The 11,552-nt window shown below is 44.9% G+C and overlaps 6 non-coding genes across 6 annotated transcripts; 3 read left to right on the top strand and 3 right to left on the bottom strand.

Annotated features, from left to right (window-relative positions):
- Window positions 1-1,016: 1,016 nt before the first annotated feature.
- trnad-guc (transfer RNA aspartic acid (anticodon GUC)) lies at window positions 1,017-1,088 on the bottom strand. The gene has a single exon. It is a non-coding gene; the product is annotated as a tRNA-Asp (tRNA).
- A 1,075-nt stretch (window positions 1,089-2,163) lies between these two features.
- On the top strand, window positions 2,164-2,278 carry LOC132146048 (U5 spliceosomal RNA). Its single transcript, XR_009434798.1, has one exon. It is a non-coding gene; the product is annotated as a U5 spliceosomal RNA (small nuclear RNA).
- A 293-nt stretch (window positions 2,279-2,571) lies between these two features.
- trnag-ucc (transfer RNA glycine (anticodon UCC)) lies at window positions 2,572-2,643 on the top strand. Its single transcript has one exon. It is a non-coding gene; the product is annotated as a tRNA-Gly (tRNA).
- A 103-nt stretch (window positions 2,644-2,746) lies between these two features.
- Window positions 2,747-2,818, bottom strand: trnad-guc (transfer RNA aspartic acid (anticodon GUC)). Its single transcript has one exon. It is a non-coding gene; the product is annotated as a tRNA-Asp (tRNA).
- Window positions 2,819-4,031: 1,213 nt separating this feature from the next.
- trnag-ucc (transfer RNA glycine (anticodon UCC)) lies at window positions 4,032-4,103 on the top strand. The gene has a single exon. It is a non-coding gene; the product is annotated as a tRNA-Gly (tRNA).
- Window positions 4,104-4,206: 103 nt separating this feature from the next.
- On the bottom strand, window positions 4,207-4,278 carry trnad-guc (transfer RNA aspartic acid (anticodon GUC)). Its single transcript has one exon. It is a non-coding gene; the product is annotated as a tRNA-Asp (tRNA).
- Between the last annotated feature and the right edge of the window lie 7,274 nt (window positions 4,279-11,552).

The raw sequence follows: 11,552 nt of genomic DNA on the forward strand, positions 1-11,552 counted from the left end.
ATCGCTGTACATGAAGTGTCCCCAGCTATGCCTGCCAGAGGCGACAGAGGCAAGGAACCAAAACTCGATCGGTGAAAAAATGGAGAAAAAACCCGGTGAGATACCAGGCTCAGTCGGGGAGACAGTTCTCCTCTGGTCAGAAGAAACCAGCAAATCAGCTCCAGGCTGCAGAAAAGTCAGACTGTGCAGAAGAATCATCTGTTTCCTGTGGTCTTGTCCTGGTGGTCGTCTAAGACAAGGTCTTTACAGGGGATCTGTATCTGGGGCTCATCTAGTTGTCCCGGTCTCCGCTGTGTTTCAGGGCCATAGAGGTCCTTTCTAGGTGTTGATCCACCATCTTGTCTGGATACTGACTGGATCCGGGTGACTGAAGCGGCCCACTGATCTGGATACAGAATGGATCTGGTGGCTACGGTGACCTCGGAATAAGGGATTTCTTTAAAAGACTCTTTTATTCATATAAGATTTTCTCCAACTTTTCAGATGGAGGCATGAGAAAGAGATTGCCTTGATTGGGCTTGTGGTTATTGGTGGACCGAGGACAGAGCTACAACAAAATGCAATAGCAGAATCAATTTGGCCGTCCGCCAACACGCTGCAGGAGGGCGTGCCACTGGTCATCGTCTGTATTTGCACTCTCTGCGTTTGCGCTGTCAGCACTTAGTGTTTATTTAGCTGGCATGGGAAGGCAGCACTTTCTTGTACGTGACGGGAAGCAAACTCTGGAAGGCTCTCTTTAGTGACGGGTCCAAACAAAGATCTCATCAGCTCCTCTAGCCCTATCGGCGACTCGTGCACTTCGAGCCTTCTTAACGACGGCGCAAGTGGCTGACTGCTGACTGCGTTGGTGGTATAGTGGTGAGCATAGCTGCCTTCCAAGCAGTTGACCCGGGTTCGATTCCTGGCCAACGCATGTCCTTTGGCTCGGGCTGATGTCGAAGCAGAACTCCTTCTGTGACCTGTGGCTCCTCCCAAAACTTTTGGATGGATCGTTCTGAAGCCGAAAAGAGCTAGCCCTCCCCGTCGGGGAATCGAACCCCGGTCTTCCGCGTGACAGGCGGAGATCCTGTCCACTATACTAACGAGGAGCTGTGCATGTTGCTGTTTCTCCCCCAACCGACGCTACTGCACCGACATAACTGAACAATGCATGGCTTTTTCTGACGCTGACACAGCCCTAGCACCGTCAAATTCCGGATGGACCCATCATTAGCTAAAGTGGCATTACATTTGGAACACTACCCGTTGCAGGGGTCATTGTTTGGACTCTTTTTTTTTTTTTTTTTTTTAAATAGTGCTTTAAACAAAAAGGATTGTGTCAATGCAACTGAACAACATTAATTAGGAACACAGTGCGTCAATAAAGCAAAATGACAGTTAAAGGCATTTCGTCATTGAAATCGATGATGTCATCATTCAGCTAAGTTCAGTTTAAATAGTATCTGTGCAATAATTTGCAATCAAGTCAACGATATCGCTGTACATGAAGTGTCCCCAGCTATGCCTGCCAGAGGCGACAGAGGCAAGGAACCAAAACTCGATCGGTGAAAAAATGGAGAAAAAACCCGGTGAGAAACCAGGCTCAGTCGGGGAGACAGTTCTCCTCTGGTCAGAAGAAACCAGCAAATCAGCTCCAGGCTGCAGAAAAGTCAGACTGTGCAGAAGAATCATCTGTTTCCTGTGGTCTTGTCCTGGTGGTCGTCTGAGACAAGGTCTTTACAGGGGATCTGTATCTGGGGCTCATCTAGTTGTCCGATAGGGCTAGAGGTGTTTCAGGGCCATAGAGGTCCTTTCTAGGTGTTGATCAACCATCTTGTCTGGATACTGACTGGATCCGGGTGACTGAAGCGGCCCACTGATCTGGATACAGACTGGATCTGGTTGCTACGGTGACCTCGGAATAAGGGATTTCTTTAAAAGACTCTTTTATTCATATAAGATTTTCTCCAACTTTTCAGATGGAGGCATGAGAAAGAGATTGCCTTGATTGGGCTTGTGGTTATTGGTGGACCGAGGGGACTTTTGTGAGTTTTACTCCTCCCTTTTGGAGTGGGGGGGGGGCCTGACGAAACGCATGTGGGCAGGCGTCGTCACCCTTGATGACCCTTGGCGAGCGTAGTGGTTTACCAGAGGCAGCGCACAGGCCCGAGGGGTCGTAGACACAGCTCGAGTTTCTCTTCATTGTCGCATAAATCTTTCGCCTTTTAGTAAAGATTTCCGTGGAGGGGAACTTTTGCGAGTGACCTGTATTTTTGGGTGCTCTGCTCACAGCAGAGCTACATCGAAATGTCAAGAGCAGAATCAATTTGGCCGTCTGCTAACATGCTGCAGGAGGGCGTGCCACTGGTCATCGTCTGTATTTGCACTCTCTGCGTTTGCGCTGTCAGCACTTAGTGTTTATTTAGCTGGCATGGGAAGGCAGCACTTTCTTGTACGTGACGGGATGCAAATTCTGGAAGGCTCTCTTTAGTGACGGGTCCAAACAAAGATCTCATCAGCTCCTCTAGCCCTATCGGCGACTCGTGCACTTCGAGCCTTCTTAGCGACGGCGCAAGTGCCTGACTGCTGATTGCGTTGGTGGTATAGTGGTGAGCATAGCTGCCTTCCAAGCAGTTGACCCGGGTTCGATTCCCGGCCAATGCATGTCCTTTGGCTCGGGCTGATGTCGAAGCAGAACTCCTTCTGTGACCTGTGGCTCCTCCCAAAACTTTTGGATGGATCATTCGGAAGCCGAAAAGAGCTAGCTCTCCCCGTCGGGGAATCGAACCCCGGTCTTCCGCGTGACAGGCGGAGATACTGTCCACTATACTAACGAGGAGCTGCGCATGCTGCCGTTTCTCCCCCAACCGATGCTACTGCACCGACATAACTGAACAATGCATGGCTTTTTCTGACGCTGACACAGCCCTAGCACCGTCAAATTCCGGATGGACCCATCATTAGCTAAAGTCGCATAACATTTGGAACACTACCCGTGACAGGGGTCATTGTTTGGACTCTTTTTTTTTTTTTTTAATTGCGCTTTAAACAAAAAGGATTGTGTCAATGCAACTGAACAACATTAATTAGGAACACAGTGCGTCAATAAAGCAAAATGACAGTTAAAGGCATTTCGTCATTGAAATCGGTGATGTCATCATTCAGCTAAGTTCAGTTTAAATAGTATCTGTGCAATAATTTGCAATCAAGTCAACGATATCGCTGTACATGAAGTGTCCCCAGCTATGCCTGCCAGAGGCGACAGAGGCAAGGAACCAAAACTCGATCGGTGAAAAAATGGAGAAAAAACCCGGTGAGAAACCAGGCTCAGTCGGGGAGACAGTTCTCCTCTGGTCAGAAGAAACCAGCAAATCAGCTCCAGGCTGCAGAAAAGTCAGACTGTGCAGAAGAATCATCTGTTTCCTGTGGTCTTGTCCTGGTGGTCGTCTAAGACAAGGTCTTTACAGGGGATCTGTATCTGGGGCTCATCTAGTTGTCCCGGTCTCCGCTGTGTTTCAGGGCCATAGAAGTCCTTTCTAGGTGTTGATCCACCATCTTGTCTGGATACTGACTGGATCCGGGTGACTGAAGTGGCCCACTGATCTGGATACAGAATGGATCTGGTGGCTACGGTGACCTCGGAATAAGGGATTTCTTTAAAAGACTCTTTTATTCATAGAATATTTTCTCCAACTTTTCAGATGGAGGCATGAGAAAGAGATTGCCTTGATTGGGCTTGTGGTTATTGGTGGACCGAGGACAGAGCTACATCAAAATGCAATAGCAGAATCAATTTGGCAGTCCGCAAACACGCTGCAGGAGGGCGTGCCACTGTTCATCGTCTGTATTTGCACTCTCTGCGTTTGCGCTGTCAGCACTTAGTGTTTATTTAGCTGGCATGGGAAGGCAGCACTTTCTTGTACGTGACGGGATGCAAACTCTGGAAGGCTCTCTTTAGTGACGGGTCCAAACAAAGATCTCATCAGCTCCTCTAGCCCTATCGGCGACTCGTGCACTTCGAGCCTTCTTAACGACGGCGCAACTGGCTGACTGCGTTGGTGGTATAGTGGTGAGCATAGCTGCCTTCCAAGCAGCTGACCCGGGTTCGATTCCCGGCCAACGCATGTCCTTTGACTCGGGCTGATGTCGAAGCAGAACTCCTTCTGTGACCTGTGGCTCCTCCCAAAACTTTTGGATGGATCGTTCAGAAGCCGAAAAGAGCTAGCTCTCCCCGTCGGGGAATCGAACCCCGGTCTTCCGCGTGACAGGCGGAGATACTGTCCACTATACTAACGAGGAGCTGCGCATGCTGCCGTTTCTCCCCCAACTGACGCTACTGCACTGACATAACTGAACAATGCATGGCTTTTTCTGACGCTGACACAGCCCTAGCACCGTCAAATTCCGGATGGACCCATCATTAGCTAAAGTCGCATAACATTTGGAACACTACCCGTTGCAGGGGTCATTGTTTGGACTCTTTTTTTTTTTTTTTTTTTTTTAATTGCGCTTTAAACAAAAAGGATTGTGTCAATGCAACTGAACAACATTAATTAGGAACACAGTGCGTCAATAAAGCAAAATGACAGTTAAATGCATTTCGTCATTGAAATCGGTGATGTCATCATTCAACTAAGTTCAGTTTAAATATTATCTGTGCAATAATTTGCAATCAAGTCAACGATATCGCTGTACATGAAGTGTCCCCAGCTATGCCTGCCAGAGGCGACAGAGGCAAGGAACCAAAACTCGATCGGTGAAAAAATGGAGAAAAAACCCGGTGAGAAACCAGGCTCAGTTGGGGAGACAGTTCTCCTCTGGTCAGAAGAAACCAGCAAATCAGCTCCAGGCTGCAGAAAAGTCAGACTGTGCAGAAGAATCATCTGTTTCCTGTGGTCTTGTCCTGGTGGTCGTCTGAGACAAGGTCTTTACAGGGGATCTGTATCTGGGGCTCATCTAGTTGTCCGATAGGGCTAGAGGTGTTTCAGGGCCAGAGAGGTCCTTTCTAGGTGTTGATTAACCATCTTGTCTGGATACTGACTGGATTCGGGTGACTGAAGCGGCCCACTGATCTGGATACAGACTGGATCTGGTGGCTACGGTGACCTCGGAATAAGGGATTTCTTTAAAAGACTCTTTTATTCATATAAGATTTTCTCCAACTTTTCAGATGGAGGCATGAGAAAGAGATTGCCTTGATTGGGCTTGTGGTTATTGGTGGACCGAGGACAGAGCTACATCAAAATGCAATAGCAGAATCAATTTGGCCGTCCGCCAACACGCTGCAGGAGGGCGTGCCACTGGTCATCCTCTGTATTTGCACTCTCTGCGTTTGCGCTGTCAGCACTTAGTGTTTATTTAGCTGGCATGGGAAGGCAGCACTTTCTTGTACGTGACGGGATGCAAACTCTGGAAGGCTCTCTTTAGTGATGGGTCCAAACAAAGATCTCATCAGCTCCTCTAGCCCTATCGGCGACTCGTGCACTTTGAGCCTTCTTAACGACGGCGCAAGTGGCTGACTGCTGACTGCTGACTGCGTTTGTGGTATAGTGGTGAGCATAGCTGCCTTCCAAGCAGTTGACCCGGGTTCGATTCCCGGCCAACGCATGTCCTTTGGCTCGGGCTGATGTCGAAGCAGAACTCCTTCTGTGACCTGTGGCTCCTCCCAAAACTTTTGAATGGATCGTTCGGAAGCTGAAAAGAGCTAGCTCTCCCAGTCGGGGAATCGAACCCCGGTCTTCCGCGCGAGAGCCGAAAATAGTTAAGCTTAACTTCTCTTAACTTTTCCCATTCATTCTCTATGGTAGTGCTTAACACTACGGATGCAATATATTTGTGGCCACACGTAGATTTCCTGGCGCTGTTTTGCCTCTTCCGTGGCGGGGAATTTAAGAAGCCTGGTGTCATCTGTCAATCATTCGTAGTGAGTGGAGGAGGGGAGGAGACCAGTTTCACGATCGGAGAGATATCTGTTTACCGAATTGTTGTACAAAACAAAACAAGTTTGCTGGCAAGCATTTACTGTCTAAACTACCGTCGCAAAAGTTTTACCTCAGGTGACCGCTGTTTTTACGTAAGAGTTCGAGATCAACGCAATTAATGTTAAGCGAGAAGGTAAGTTAAGTTAAATGCTACGTTACTTTAGCAATATTAACTTTCTGTATTGTAAATACATTATCATATAAATGACATGTATATTCTCATGTAATGGTATTGTTAATTGTGTTGAATGGTTTGTGATGTTAGGAAATATTAAACCAAACTCATAGTTGAACATACAGCAGTTATTTTATATAATTGTCATAGTTTCTTTGTAAGAGTGAAGGTTTCATAATTGATCTCTAAGTACTTAAAAATGTTTTTTTGAAAATGTTAACAATGCAATATGATACTCATAATGTAATTAATATGTATTACACACATATTACATTTATTACATATATATTCTATATTATTATATATATTACATTGTACTTGTGCAATTTAATGGTATAATTTAAACTGTGTGTATATAAAACAACATTTTTAATTAGTTAAACTTGTTTTAATATATACATGTATACATTTTCATAATAAATATTTTATATACGTACTCATATATTGAGTGGATTAAATAAATATTAAATAACACAAATTTATAAGTCTCTTATGCTCTAAGGCTGCATTTATTAAGCTAAAAAACTGTAATATTATGAAATATTATGGCAAGTTAAAATAACTTATATATAATAATATATATATATATATATAACTGCTGCTGATAACTGTCTTATTTCACTATATTAAGTATTTTTATGTGGCCATGATCTCAGAACTGCAACATGAAGAAAACAGTTTTTTTCCCCGGGAGATACAAGGTGTCTTTCAGGAAAGGCCCATCAGGCCATTTACGCCGGGACCCATCAGAAGAGGCAAAAAAAATTAAAGACAACCCTTCACTGCAGAACAAGTCAACACCTCAAAGAGAAGATCTGGTCAGGATGAATGCCCGTTCTGTTGTCTTACAGAGAGGAGGGGATGTCTCTGACAAGCAAGAGGTGTTGGGAGAATACATTCTACAGTTTGGCAAATACAAGGGCCAGTCTTTCAGGTGGTTACTAGAGAATGATGTCGGCTATGCTTTGTACCTGTCCAATAAGGTTGAGAAAGAAGAACAGGCTGGGCAGTTCAACCCAGAGGGTCCTTGCAAAGATAGTCTAATTTCCTTTATTGAATACTCAAGAAGCTTTAAGGAAATTGATGATCTTAAACGGTATCTGTCTCAAAGGCCAGATCCATTGCCAGTTTTGATAGAGGAAGACAATACTGTTGGATTTGGAACAAGAGCTCAAAACACTTGGAGACAAATTTGGGATACCAGGGCAGATGGATATGCTTTCTTTATAATGAAGCAGAAGTGTGTTCCAGGCAGCAAAATGTACAACTTGCAGCAGTATCTTTTAAAACAGCAGCAACAACAGCTGACAATAAACACTCCTCCGTTGCCCTCACCATCAGCTTCCACTGCAAGACCACTTGTTCCTTCTAGTACTGCTTCTGATCAGCCTGGTAAGTTAATAAAATTCATGCAAATTTGCTTATATTGTTACTTAAAGCCTACTGATCCATTGATTTTGTTTTATAGTGATGGAGGAGGATGAAGAACTGGAGAGGATAATGCTGAGTCTGTCTCCAACAAAGTATCTCACAAAGCTGAGTAAGTGAATCAAGAGTCACGTCATGTGTGTTATACAGAGCCATTTCAAGTTCAGCATGTTTTTGACACATGCAATTGCACATACTGGAGCAAAAATGTTCAAATTATGCTTAATTTTCAGGATCATCTGCAGCCACGGAATCCACACACTTGTCTACAGCAGGTTACTTTCCAAATCAGATTCAGAGGCTTATTCTGTTACATACAGACTTATCCTCTATTTCTGAATTTAATTATCTTATTTGTTGCTTTGGCAGTGTTCTTGCCTGTTCTAAAAAACATGTTTTTTTGTTCTAACTATAATTAAGGGTTGAACATACCAGTGGTGAGGGTGAGTGCACTTCATGAATTGTATGCATGGTATTTAAAGTGTCATTTGTTGTTATAAGTGGAATGTTTACTTACAGACTTTTGAACATTATTAGAATTTGCATTCCTAGAATAAATAGAATAATAGAATAAACAATGATTCATGCATTACATTAAATGAGTCATTTAATGTAGTCAAGACAATTAAATACACATCATGTACATTCAGTGTTTTAATATATTTTTTATTTCCTCCTTGTGCTGTTCCATGCAGGTCTGCCACAGCCTCCATCAACATCAGTTCCTGTGTGTAGGCCTTCTTCACGGGGTGAAGGCTCTGTACCACCTGCAGCAACACAATCAACACCGGCACCAATGCCATCTGCACTGACTGAAACCCCTGTTCTCAGCTACAAAAAAGGTAAAGACAGTTAAATACACATCATGTGCAATCATTGTTAATACACACACACACACACATATATATATATATATATATATATATATATATATATATATATTTTTTTTTTTTTTTTTTTTTTGTGTGTTCCATCCAGTTCTGTCGACATCACATGCAGTCTCTAGTTCTCCCAGTCCCAGTATGCCTTCTTCACAGACTGATGGGCCTGTACCACCTCCTGCTGCACAATCAGCACCTACAGCTCCTGCATCAATGCCTTCTGTACAGAAAGAAGCACCTGTTCCTAGCTACTTGCAAGATATCAGCCGCTGGAACTGCTCTCTTCATCAAAGAATTTGGATGAAGACAGAGATGGAATCCATGGGGCTCTGGCCAGGATCACACCCAGTAAGACACCTCATGAATATGGTCTCCTTGTGGCGCTATCCACCTCAGCCTGAGCTTATAGAGACAAACACTGGCCTTCCATCACCCAAATACTTCCAACTCCATCCCTTTTTCATTTGGAAACCTGAGCACAGTATAATGGAATGGCTTAGGAACAATTACATCCTGCCTTGTCTTTACAGATGTCAAAATCCAAATGTTGTGTCCTCTGGTGTGGGAAAACCCAGAGTGATCCTTGGTACTACTGGGCAATTTTACATCCTTGCTTCACGTCTGTGTTGTAAGGCATGCAAAAGATACTGGTTTGCTGATAAACCTCAGTGGCTGGACATTCTACCACAGCGATTCAGAAACGTCTTGCCAGCCTTCCTCACCCATAAGAAGGCAATCTGTAAAACAGTGATGGATGAACTGAGGCGCTCTGGAAAATCCCCTAATGACATGGCCAACCAGCTGTCTGAGGTGCTTCACCTTAAATTTGAAAGAGCACATCTGGCTTACCTTCTCAGTGTGCAGAATGTCAGGGATGCTGAAGCAGGGATGTATGGTCAGAAAACCATCACTGGGGCACTGAGGAAGGATGACACACCTGCACCGTTTGGGGATTACGGAGACACTGATGGGTGGGATGGGGTGTCTGTCTCTGCACACTATTTAATAGAGTGCCTCCTTCATGAATATCAGCGGCAGGAAGCAGCTCTCACTCAGCTCCTACAAGGCACTTTTGGACAGGTGTTCAGGTCAGATCACACACGCAAAGTTGCTAGAAAAGTGACCCTCTTATCTGGCACAATGTCATCCTATGCTGTGATGAACGAGAACTGGATGATTCTGTCCTGGGTGATGCTGCAGAGTGAAAGTGAGCAGTCATTGGAGTCAATGTACTGTGGGCTATCCAATCGCTACAGTGCTGCTGGTATTCCCAAGGCCAAGTACCAGTGGGTGGACAGGTATAAATCATCACATCTAACCAAACATTACATCAAGTGGTGTAAGCAAAGGTTATGAATACATTAAAATGTATTTTTCTTTCTCCTTTATGTACTTAGGGACTGCTGTGCCGCTTTCAGAGTGATGGACCCAGGACCTTATGAGCACCAGCAGTGGGAAGCCTGGAGGACCACAGAAGCTATTGTGGCAGAGGTTACATCAGGAAACCTCAAGAATTTACATGCCGCTTGCAGGAAGTTCAACGAGGACATGGTTGTTAAACTGGACTTGTTTCACTGTATGCGGCGGTTCACCAGGGAGTGTGTTTCGGAGCACCATCCTCTGTATGGCTCCTTCTGCCAGTTCCTCTCTTCTGCCTTCTCTGTAGTTGATCAGAGTGACCTGGAGAAACTGAAGAACGCATACAGATTCTGTGGTATCGAGCCTGCTAATCCCACCAAGCTGCACATCAGAGAGCACTGCAGGACAAAAGTGCCACATCCCAGAGAGCTGGTTCAAAGGGTGGAAGAAGTGTTACACCATTTCTATCTGGCAAAGGATCCCAACAACATCTTCCTTTTCAAACCCTCAATGTTAAAATTATGGTGGATTCAGCGTATCCACATCCTTAGAGGCTGCCTGAGTGATCCTGAGGTGGAGGAAGGAATCCTCTACAGATATGGTGGAACCCTACAGCTGAATCATGTCAAGGGTGATGGAGCTGCTGTGCCGATTTGGATCCCTGTGAGAGGCACTTCACAGCAGGAGGGGTTTCATTTCCACCAGGCTCAGTGGGTAACAGGCAATCGTGTCTCTCCTGAGTTGTTCCAAGCACAGGGTATGACTGGTGTGGCACGCTGGAATTATCAGCGGCTGGTGGACCTGAAGCAGCCTGGGGTTGTCTTACCTGGAGTGTTTGACCCTGTTTTGATGATGGAGTTAAACAGGGCATCTATAAGAGTGACAGGGCAACCCAAATATCCAGCCTTGCACATCTCCAGCAGGGACACAGGAGAGAGGTTTGGCCTGCAATACGTGGAGCCAGGTTGTCGACCTGTGCCTCTTGACTTTGACAAGCACAAAAGCAGGAAGACAGACCTAGGAGATGTGGAGATGCAAGAGGAGTCTTCATCTGGCGTTCCGTTTCCATTCCCATCTCAGGTAAGCCTTTAAAAAAATTGATAACAGTTTTTTTTTTATAACAATAATACATTTATAATTCTCACTTGCATATTGCACTCATTTTTTTAGGAATGCTTAAAGGATACCTCTTCTGCCGAGACCCCTCTTGCTGCAGAACCAGAGGCTACCTCACAGCCTGTCATTTTTCACCAGTTTCCTACACCAAGTGCTGTGACAGTGAAGGAACAAACATCTGAGGAGTGTCTTTTATTTGGAGGTAACTATATAATACATACAGGCGTCAATGTGTGTAATCTGTCTGCCTCATCTATGGACACAAAAAACAAATACTTAAATTAGTAATTTTGTGAATCTCTTTTAGAACTCCCAAGCACATCACCACTGCCTGTAGCTGCTTCTCCCTCTGCTGCTCGCACTGGACCTATTAAGACCGGTGGCCGAGTTTTTGTGTTGGACCATAACAGATGGACGGATCCAATGAGAAATGCAATTGATGGTTTGCTGGCCAAGCATCATGGGAGCAAGGATCTCCTTACAAAGGTGGATGCTGAATATGCTGCTATGGTACAGAGTGCCTGTACTGACCCCAACAGCCTTCTGCATTCCACCACAAAGCAGCACATAAGCAGGTACATAAAACACCTTGCTAAAAAAAAGAACACTAATGCTTCTCTCAACACCAGCCCA

The sequence above is a fragment of the Carassius carassius genome, chromosome 8 (genome assembly GCF_963082965.1).
Source record: "Carassius carassius chromosome 8, fCarCar2.1, whole genome shotgun sequence".
NCBI classification, from domain to species: Eukaryota; Metazoa; Chordata; class Actinopteri; order Cypriniformes; family Cyprinidae; genus Carassius; species Carassius carassius.